Raw genomic sequence first — 12065 nt, 5'->3', positions numbered from 1 at the left:
AAATACATTTAGAGTTTACCATTGTCAGAAACTTTGTTTCTACTGAGAGCACAAGGAAAAAAGTGAGATTTAGTTCCAACATGAGGGAGTACAACTGTGCAATGATATGGCTTGACTATAAAGATTCTTAAACGTCACAATTGATTCCTTGTGAGAAAATCAAGTATTTTACAGTTGTGTGAAAATATACTGTTGTTACTATTTTGTCTGAGAATATTTGAGCATGAAACTGTCACCTGGTGAGGACAGACAATATGTCTTGTTCAGGGAATGCATCCCTAAAACATTTCAGGGGCATCTGAGACTATGAAATTGAATCTCATGTGGCATAAAATAGGTCTCACAAATTTTAAACGCAGGAAAGAATATAGGTCTTCTCCAATATTTTTCCACGGTGCTAAGTCTCACGAAACAATAAATGCAATATTATTTCTATACAATGCATAGATATTTAGTAATATAAAAGAGAAAGATGTTAATACTTCAGTTCAGTATGTTTGAGTTGAGACATTTTTATTGAGAAATGAATCTGACTTTTGGGAGCTTATTCTAAATATGCAAGAGCGTGTGTGTGTGTGTGTGTGTGTGTGTGTGTGTGTGTGTGTTCCATTATAAAAACTTTCAACAAGTCCGCTGAAGTCTAGCAAGCACATATACAACATTAACTTTCAAGTACTTACACTCTGCCTTTGATGTGTATTTACTGGATACATTTAATTAAAATTATTTGTTATGTCAACAGTCAAATTTTAACTCATCAATTATCTTAAGATTAGTTCATTTCCACTCTGATTTTTATGTGATTGAAAAAATACAGGATAAGTAAATTAAGCTCTTAGGAGAATTTAGCATGTTGTCCCATGAGATATATGTCTCACACACACACACACACGCACACACACACATGCCTGTAGGAATTCAAAAAGCCTATAAAGAAACTTGAATTAACTTGAAATCAATATTAAATAGCAGGCATATACTTTTGTAAAAATGTGTCAGGTCCGCAAGGTCTTAACTTTGAGGTTTATGCGAATGTTTGTTGTTTTAGACTTGTGTCTTTTGTCTCCTATTTCTTTCCCTGTTAAGAGCTAAGTTCAGACTCTATGGGAGGTTATAGCCCAGTACAAAAGAGGAATTTTCTCTATATACATAATGTACACACACAGAGACATATACATACACTTGAGTAGCTATCACACAATTCAATTTTTGAAGTCTTCTCTGTCTCATTTTATTTTTCACTTGAGTTCTAACTTCTGTGAGATGGATTTGATATTGCAGAACAATTAGGTAGCCATAAAAGTGAGCTATTCTTTTCAAAACTCTTTTCAATAGAGAACATGCTGTCTGGAGTATAGTAACTGACACAATTTACAATAACTAACAACTTACATTGTGATTTAACTCTTTATGATGTTGGAATGCCTAGTATGAAAGGTGTTTAATCTGCGATTGTTACGAATCATCCCTTTAAAAAAATCATTTTCTCAGGTAAGAAGATAAACCGTCCACACCCAAGGTTTGCCATGCTCTAGTGAACAACTCAAGAACATTTGATCGCATAGGTTTAAGATACATTTTTTTATGTTAAGAAGTCAGATTCTTTTTTCCAAGCCCAATGTATCTCATTACCAATAGAAAATGTGCAAATGGACAAAAGAACCACATATCTGGGTTTTCCAATTTCTGCGCTACAAAATAATAGGCAATTTGCCTTCAAGCTCATTTTCCTTGGTAAGACTTGCATACTTTCTCACCCCAAATGACCCTGTGGAAAGTTGTCGATGTCACCTTGCATATCTGCTGCAAATACCACTAATGGAAAACATTGTGGATAGACTTATAAGTGAGCATTTGCATTATTAGGAATTAATATTTGCCATTTAAGCATCTATTAAGCATAAGATCAATAGGTAATATATAAATCATTTTCAATGATACAATGGGGTAATTATCTGAATTTTTAAGAATGATTAGATGTTATCATAGACAAAATAATTTTTTCAAGTTATTGAGACAAATATCTCTTAATGCCTAGAATAGTGGCATAGGTAACCTTCAACAGCTATTAGTTAAATAAACGCAGGGATAGCAAATGTATTTAATATGTGTATACATACAGGCAAGGAGTACATTTAAACTTTTAACCAATTTAAAGAAAATGAGGAAAATAAAAGTATTGTATTTAAGATTAAACTACTTCTTTAGAAAGATGCACTGACCAGTACTTGCAGTACAAGGATATAATAGAATGAATAATTGACTGATCTGTACATAATTCAATAATACTTCTTGAGAGCAAAACAATAATGAAATTTCCAAAATTAAATGTAGCACAGATACTCTGGACTTTAAAATGTAGTAAAATGCATATAACAATTCAAAGAAGACAAATACTTGACTAATAACTTCAAAATTTTTCTATGGATCAGAAAACAAAGGAATTTTAGTTGTTCTACTCCACAAACGTTGAAGACTATCAGCACAGAGGACTAATTTAGGTAAATTGGTTTCAGTAAAGTTGAGGGATTAATTGCAGATATCAAAGGAAAAAATTAGGATGCTAATTTAAAATTTTTTCAAGTTGGTGATTTAAAAAAAAAAAAAGAAAACCCTTGCAATCATTTAGAGTTCGACTAGGCAAAGCTGTCAGGGTATCCTGAAAAAATATACTTCTGGGAAAATGGTAGTATGAATAAGTGTTTCCTTTTCCAACATCTATGATAATAAATAATGCTTCAAAATATGCTAGGGGATAGGCGTACATTTTGGTCTTTAAGAAAAATGAGGTGGATTTTCTATGCATATAAATTACATCCTAGGAGGTAGCCCTGGAGGTTGCCTGAACTCTTTCAACTCACTGGCAGCCGGTTCACATATCTCCCTTCCACTTAAGGCAACTCTCCAAGGTGCCCATCAGAGCATAACTAGGACAGCTTGCTTGCTCATAACATAGGCCCAGGGTGATCCTATTTCATCTAAAGAAAGCAAAGCAAACAAATAAATAAGTAAATATATACATAGTGTTTCCTCTAGTGAATATTGTTATTTTTCTTTTTAAGGACAGTCTTATGTCACTTTGAGATACTGAACTTTAGCTCTGTCTGGTGTTGTATGAACACAACTAAAGAGTTCATTAGAGGAAAAAAAAGAGATGGATGATATGGCAATTTTAAGAACTGAATAAAAATGTTCCTCAGACACTTTTCCACCAAAAGAAGTCAGAAACAGACTGTGTTGCCATAAATAATCCAAGTAAAATCAACAGTCTCTTTGGATCCATAATTGATGAAAGGCAAAGCAGAGGGTGGGTGAGCCTTTCAGAAGAAATATTTCAAATCACCCATTTTGCCCCATATTTGCAGTTATTTCAATTTTTAAATTCTAATATCCTAAAAATGACATATCAAAATGAATATATGTGTTATATATGTTTTCAGACTTCAATCATTCAAAAGATTTATAAAAATGATCCACTCAACAAATCAAAGTTGTTTCCTTTTCACCACACCAGACTTAAATAACATGATGGACTAGTTCCCTTTCCCCTTAGGGTTTTTTTTTCCCCCCAAATTGGAATCCTAGCAACTCTTGCTATCCTTGAGAAAAATAGCAAAGCAGGAATTTTTGTAATAAGAGCTGCTTAACAATCTGAGTTTACTCACATTACAGAATAGTTTCCTGTTTTAGCTAACATAGCTGTGATGTCTGAGTTACACTCGGGGACAGTAAAAAACGAAAGCCAGAACAAAAGAAAGTCATGTGCTTTCCCATCTTGAATTCTGTAAAATGGAAGGAGGGAAGAACAGACACTTGAAAGAGACATTTTATGAGAAAACCCACTGATGGCTTTAAATGCTTTCGTGATTATTTAATGTGCAGATTTAGTGAGCTGAAACAATATCTATATTCTCTGTCATTCTCTGTCTCTTAGTTATTGAATGTTCTTTTGAATATTAGAAACAGAATCCCACTAGGTAATAACCTATAATTGTCTCTGTTAACAACAGAATAAAAACAAAGAAAGTCATTAGAATTGTTCCTTTGACTCTGAATTTTAAAAGTGTAAAAATAATCCATGGGAAGAATAACTGAAATGAAATAAAATACCAAAACATTGTTTCCAGGGCTCCCCAAAGTAAAATATTTTTAATATATGTATATTTGAACTACAAAAGGACTTTATAAATGACAAAAGCTTCTGAAACAATTCCTGCTAAACTATTGCTTTTATGTAACTGTGACTGTGCCGTTAAGATTCTTGTTTTGTGTTTTTAAAAGTATTTCACATACATTAACGACTAATGTTATCAGTGAGGATAGTCTTTTAACCTTGATAGGGTAAGAAATCACTCCTATAGTTCTGGTAATGCTGACATCACTGTGGATTTATGAATTGCTTGTTGAAACAAATTAAGCCTTTACCATTTTACATAACTCTGAATAAGCATCGTTAGCAATATTAAAGCATTCTGTAATGCGCCTGTTTGCTTTAATAATTTAATTATAAATTTCCAAGTTATATGTACACTTATTTGTTTAATCCATTAATGTTAATTTCGAGCCCAAATCAATTACATGCCTTCTGTTGCAGTACACTTAGGCAAAAATGCTTATTTGTGGTTTTATTTCTGCCTGTACAACTTCTTAAGGTAATAATATAGTTAACATAAAAATTTGTTTTCAAATGAAGTGACAAGGCTCATTCAGTAATTTTATTTTTCCACTTTTCAAAAAATTGTGGAATTGCATTGGTAGCTCTCGGAATCGCTAACAACTGATTGTGTTTAATAAACTGGCTGTTGTGTTAAGTAAGTGGATTAATTGATTGTTTTACTCTGAACGGGCCACGTATTTCAATGACTTAATTTGATCAAATGCTTATGTCACCAAATTTGCAAACTCGTTTATTTATTCAAAATTTTAAAACATTTAGTGAGTATTTACTATGAGACATGAATTGGGCTAAGTGCCGATGATACATTGTAGATAAGTCAGAAATGGTCTCTACTCTCAAGCAGAGCAGAATTCAGTTCCATTCATAATCTGTCCTGCCTATCATTAGGTAACAAGCAATTATTACCTTTCATTTGACTCTGAGATTCATTGTCCTTGCACTTTTGTGATTAATCTGCTTCTAACCTTTGATAATGGGATTGAAATGTAATCATCAAGACTGGCAAGAACTTTGTAGGGAGGGCACTGTCTTTTCTTGGGACTATACCTTGGTTAAGCCCCTTGGAGTAGAGAGTAGGTCCAAGAAAACTTGGATGTTTGAAAGAACCAAGGTGCACTGTTCAGTAGGAGACAAAAGGATAAATTATGTTTGTGAAGGAGGGAGAGAGAAGAAAAACAAGAGCAGACAAGAAAAGGGAGAGGGATAGGAACAACAGAGCCAGTATGAGGGGAGGGGCTCTCAGGGGAAAAGTGTGTGTAAATTCTCCAGGTGTAGATGGCCAGAGGATATCTGAGTGCAGGATCACAGATGCCAAAGTTCAATTTGAAGTTTTGGTGTTTTTGCTGATGTTTTCCACATTTTTGTAATATAAGCATTTCTTCTCCCTGACCCCAAATCTTCAGTAAATTCTACAACTTTGCAAATGCTTTGAGTGAGTGAATTGTTTTTGGAAACCATGGGCAAGACTTGGCTTTTCATCTGTTTTTGGCTGGTACAAACACATTTGTTACTGGTACAAACACATTTGGTACTTGAGGAACCAAGAGCCCAAAGACAGATGTGACAGTCAGAATATAATCTTCCTGACTCCCAGAATTTATTAATGTACTGGAGAGAGACTTAGACTTCCATGCAATGGAGGAACCAGAGTTTAAACTAACAACCCTGACATTTCTAGAGGCAAGAGACTTCTGTTGACATAGTACTCATGTGCCCCAGAATCTGAGAAGTGGGTTTCTTGCTTGTTCTGAGATCTCTATGGCAGGTCTTAATTTCTGGATCAATTTTGTTAATTTATCTAGAACTCTCGGGACATGAGTCCTGTCCTCCCCTTTTCAATTTTTCTATATCATTCAATTATTCATGTATCTGCTCATCAATTCCTTCACTCATGGTTATCAAACATTTCCTGGGGAAAAAACACATGACTGGCAACAAAGCAGTTGCTAAAGACACAGAGGTGAATAAGACCCAATCCCCGAAGAGGCTCATAGCCTGCTGTGGGAATGAGACACAAACATAAAGCAGCTGCAGTAGACAGTGATAAGCTTAGAGATTTAGGAAACATTGGGGATATATAAGAGGAAGATTTGTTTCTTTCTAGCTCCTGAGTCTCAGTTAGGATGACCAACCATCCTGCTTTGCTCAGGACTATCTGGTTTTACAACTGAAAATCGTGTGTCCTGGGAACCCCTCAGTCGTATGCAAACTGGGATTGTTGGGCACCCTAGTTCTCAGGCAAAACCTGGGTTCTTACTACTCTCTGACAGTATTCATGGATGCTATTCATACACTGAGGGCTATAAATGTCTCAACTCATCCACAACACTTTGCCTACCTATGACAGAGAACATTTGATCTTCACACTCAAACTTTATTTAAATTTCTCACAGATAAAGAAGGGTATTATAAGCAGAGAAGACAACGAGTACAAAGGCACACAGTTTTGAAACAACACAACATGTTCAAAGAAAAGAAAATAGCTCGGTATGGCTGAAGTACCGTGTTCCTTCTGAAGACTGTTAAGAGAAAGTCATAAACAAGTAAGGCAGGAGCCAGGCCATGAAGAACCTTCATATCATGCAATGGAGTCTACATGATATCCAAAAAGGCTCAGGGAAGCATCAAATGGTTTTAAACAGGGAAATAATATACCTTTTTTTAACAAAGATTACTCTAGAAAAGTGTAGTGCATCGACTAGAAGTTGACAAGAGCTATGGCAAAACAACTGGTGAGCAGAGTGTTGTAATATTTGAAGTGACTCAGAGAAGATGTAATTGTGAGCTAAGCAACTGGTGGTAATGAGGAGAGCAGGAGATACATTCTGTGAATATTTAAGAGGAAAAGCACCATGAGTCTTTGACTAATTGAATGTGGAGCTGGGAACAGTAAGAGTCAGTAGGAAAGTTAAACTACATCCCTGAGAGAGATCCAAGAGTTAATGAAGGAAGAACAAATACAGATGATGAAATTAATAGGAAGGAGTTAAACCACAAATAAGAGAGGAAGAGCAGATTATAAGTGAGTACAACTCAAGAACACTCAAGATAGATCATGACACTCGGGGAAGGACCTGAAATAGTGCTCAGATGCCACGGTTCATCTTTGGGGGAAGGTATAGCAATAGATTTGTCAGTCTAGATTAAACATCCACATTGGACATGGGCAATTCTAGGGAACTGTCATTTTAGTAAATGGTATTTTCCTATTTTCTTCTAAATCCATTGTTTATCCAGTATTTAGAGTAGGCACTGATCCTCAATTTTTATTAAATAAAAGCAAGCTTTTGTTAAAAAAAAATACTTTCTACATAAACTACTTATTTATAGCAAGAAAACTGTTTACATCTTCTTCCATTGTTATCCATTCCATTCGGTACTGACAGGAAAAGGAGAATTCACTCTAAAATTAAGCTCAGGGAACATTTCTTCTTAAGAAGAGAGATTTAAGGCTTACCACATTAGAAAGTCATCAGCTGGAAAAAATTAATGACAAGTACATGTTCAACGTAAATCTCAAATCCTCCAGTTTTACTTTTTCTCATGTCATACAGAAGGTCATTTAACATAAATTATTGTTTCAAAATATATGCACATAATTTCCCTGTTAAGCCATTTTCTTAAATCTAATCAAGATGATGTCTTTTCAAAAGAATTCAACTAAAACTTGAATTGCTATCTTGTGTGTATTCTATAGATTTTTATGCTAGTACTCATTAAAGACTGACTTTCATTTATAAGTTTTCTTTTTTCTACCCAGTTTTCCCAGTGCTGAAATTATTCCCTGAGAGTAAATTAAGCTTGTTTTTCTTATTTTAAAAGACATCAACTTTTTAAGGCCACTAGGATTTTTTTCAGTATATTGAAGTTACCATTTTTTTCAGGTAGACTGCCTATTTCCTCTTCATTTGTTAGGTCTGGTGGGTTTTTATCTTGCTCCTTCATCTGCTGTGTGTTTTTCTGTCTTCTCATTTTGCTTATCTTACTGTGTTTAGGGTCTCCTTTTTGCAGGCTGCAGGTTCGTAGTTCCCGTCGTTTTTGGTGTCTGTCCCCAGTGGCTAAGGTGGTTCAGTGGGTTGTGTAGGCTTCCTGGTGGAGGGGACTAGTGCCTGTGTTCTGGAGGATGAGGCTGGATCTTGTCTTTCTGGTGGACAGGTCCACGTCTGGTGGTGTGTTTTGGGGTGTCTGTGGACTTATTATGATTTTAGGCAGCCTCTCTGCTAATGGGTGGGGTTGTGTTCCTGTCTTGCTAGTTGTTTGGCATAGGATGTCCAGCACTATAGCTTGCTGGTTGTTGAGTGAAGCTGGGTTCTGGTGTTGAGATGGAGATCTCTGGGAGATTTTTGCCGTTTGATATTATGTGGAGCTGGGAGGTCTCTTGTGGACCACTGTCCTGAAGTTGGCTCTCCCACCTCAGAGGCATAGCACTGACTCCTGGATGCATCACTGCTAGTGTTGGAGGGTCTCCTGCAGAGTTGGGGTTGGCTGTGTCTCACCGCGAGGACAAGGAAGCTCTGAAGTTACCATTTTTTAAATTATTCGCCAGAGCATTTAATTCACAAGATTTTAGCATATACGATTTAAATCTTATATTTATGTAATCACTTCATTTCAAGATGAATTATCTTGAGAAATAAACTTGTTTCTCTTGTTAAAGCTAGTTATTTCTTTAAGGTAATAGCAGAGAGTTTTAAACTTAGATTGCTAAGGAGTAATCCTTTTCTTTCTGCTGTTTTCTTATTTGTTTCACTGTGCATTAAAAAAAGGTTAATTTGCTAACATGAGTATTACTACAATTATATAACAACTGCTACCAACTACTAAAATAATCGGGTGAAAAGCTATACTTCAACATAGCATTTCACTCTGAGGAAGGAGAGGGCTATACTTAAAATATTCCAGTTTTTGAGAAACCTTTTATGTTAATATTGTTACACTTTAATTGACATGTTGGATGTTGAACAGACACATCCTTATTGGTGCGTAGTTTCACTTGAAATAGAAGCAGAACTTATTTTCAAACCAACAGATATGGAAATACTTTATAAATTAATTTTTACAAAAGCAACTCTGTAGAAAAAAGTTTTTGATGTTTAGAAGACAAGTATCTTTTTTTTTGTCCTGCCACAAACACAAAGAGGGCTCAAATCAATAAAATTAGAAATGAAAAAGGAGAAGTTACAACTGACACCACAGAAATACAAAGGATTATAAGAGACTACTATGGGCAACTATATGCCAATAAAATGGACAACCCAGAAGAAATGGACAAATTCCTAGAAAGGTACAACCTTCCAACACTGAAACAGGAAGAAATAGAAAATATGGACCAATCACAAGTAATGAAATTGAAACTGTGATTAAAAATCTTCCAACAAATAAAAGTCCAGGACCAGATGGCTTCACAGGTGAATTCTATCAAACACTGAGAGAAGAATTAACACCTATCCTTCTGAAACTCTCACAAAAAATAGAAGAAGAAACATTCCCAACCTCATTCTACAAGGCCACCATCATCCTGATAACAAAACCAGACAAAGATGCCACAAAAATAGAAAGTTACAGGCCAATACCACTGATGAACACAGACGCAAAAATCCTCAACAAAATACTAGCAAAATGTATCCAACAACATATTAAAAGGATCATACACCATGATCAAGCGGGATTCATCCCAGAGATGCAAGTATTCTTCAATATACACAAATCAATCAGTGTGATATACCACATTAACAAACTGAAGAATAAAAACCATATGATCATCTCAATCGATGCAGAAAAAGCTTTTGACAAAATTCAACACCCATTTATGATAAACTCTCCAGAAAGTGGGCGGAGAGGGAACCTATTTCAACGAAATGAAGGCCATATATGACAAACCCACAGCTAACATTATTCTCAGTGCTGAAAAAGTGAAAGCATTTCCGCTAAGATCAGGAACAAGACAAGGATGTCCTATCCAGACTTGCCACTTTTATTCAACATAGTTTTGGAAGTTCTAGCCATGGCAATCAGAGAAGAAAAAGAAAGAAAAGAAATCCAAATTACAAAAGAAGTGAAGCTATTACCATTTGCAGATGACATGATACTATACCTAGAAAATCCTAAAGACACTACCAGAAAACTACTAGAGCTCATCAATGAATTTGGTAAAGTTACAGAATACAAAATTAATATACAGAAGTCTCTTGCACTCCTATACACTAACAGTGAAAGATCAGAAGGAGAAATTAAGGAACCAATCCCATTTACCACCACATCAAAAAGAATAAAATACCTAGGAATAAAACTACCTAAGGAGGCAAAAGACCTATATTCAGAAAACTATAATATGCTGAAGAAAGAAATCAAAGACTACACAAACAGATGGAGAGATATACCATGTTCTTGGATTGGAAGAATCAATACTGTCAAAATGACTATACTACCCAAAGCAACCAACAGATTCAATCTAATACCTATCAAATAATCAACTGCATTTTTCACAGAATTAGAACAAAAAATTTTTAATTTGTATGGAAACACAAAAGACCCTGAATAGCCAAAGCAATCCTGAGAAAGAAAAAAGGAGCTAGAAGAATCAGGCTCCCTGACTTTGGACTATACTACAAAGCTACAGTAATCATAACAGTATGGTACTGGCACAAAAACAGAAATATAGATCAATGGGACAGGATAAAAAGCCCAGAGATACACCCACACACCTATAGCAAACTAATCTATGACAAAGGAGGCAAAAGAATGGAGAAAAGACAGCCTCTTCAGTAAGTGGTACTGGAAAAACTGGACAGCTACATGTAAAAGAATAAAATTAGAACACTCTCTAATTCCATGTACAAAAATAAACTCAAAATGGATTGAAGACCTAAATGTAAGGCCAGATACTATAAAACTCTTAGAGGAAAACATAGGCAGAACACTCTCTGACATAAATTTCAGCAGTATCTTTTTTGATCCATCTCCTAGAGTAATGAAAATAAAAACAAAAATCAAAAAATGGGACCTAGGGCTTCCCTGGTGGTGCAGTGGTTGAGAGTGCACCTGCCGATGCAGGGGACATGGGTTCGTGCCCCGGTCCAGGAGAATCCCACATGCCGTGGAGCGGCTAGGCCCATGAGCCACGGCCGCCGGGCCTGCGCATCCGGAGCCTGTGCTCCACAATGGGAGAGGCCACAACAGTAAGAGGCCCGTGTACCAAAAAACAAAAACAAAAAAAAAAAAAAAAAATGGGACCTAATTAAGCTTAAAAGCTTTTGCACCTAACAAAACATAAACCATAAACAAAACCGAAAGGCCTCCCACAAAATGGGAGAAAATATTTGCAAACAAGGTGACTGACAGGGGATTAATCCCCAAAATATACAAACAGCTCATGCAGCTCAATATCAAAAAAACACACACCCAATCAAAAAATGAATGGAAGATCAAAACAGACATTTCTCCAAAGACATACAGATGGCCAAAAGCACATGAAAAGATGCACAACATCACTAATTATTAGCGAAATGCAAACCAAAACTACAATGAGGTATCACTTCACGCTGGTCATAATGGCCATTGTCAAAAAATCTACAAACCATAAATGTCGGAGAGGGGGTGCAGAAAAAGAAATCCTCTTACTCTGTTGGTAGGAATGTAAATTGGTACAACCATTATGGAGAACAGTATGGAGGTTCCTTTAAAAACTAAATATAGAACTACCATGTGATCCAGCAATCCCACTCCTGGGCAAATAGCTGGAGAAAACCATAATTTGAAAAGATACATGCACCTCAGTGTTCATTGCAGTACTATTTACAATAAGCAGGACATGGAAGCAACCTAAGTGTCCACTGACAGAGAAGTGGATAAAGAAGATGTGGTACATATATAAAATGGAATATTAGTC

Source organism: Phocoena phocoena, chromosome 12 (genome assembly GCF_963924675.1).
Source record: "Phocoena phocoena chromosome 12, mPhoPho1.1, whole genome shotgun sequence".
NCBI lineage: Eukaryota > Metazoa > Chordata > Mammalia > Artiodactyla > Phocoenidae > Phocoena > Phocoena phocoena.
This window is presented reverse-complemented; position numbering follows the sequence as displayed.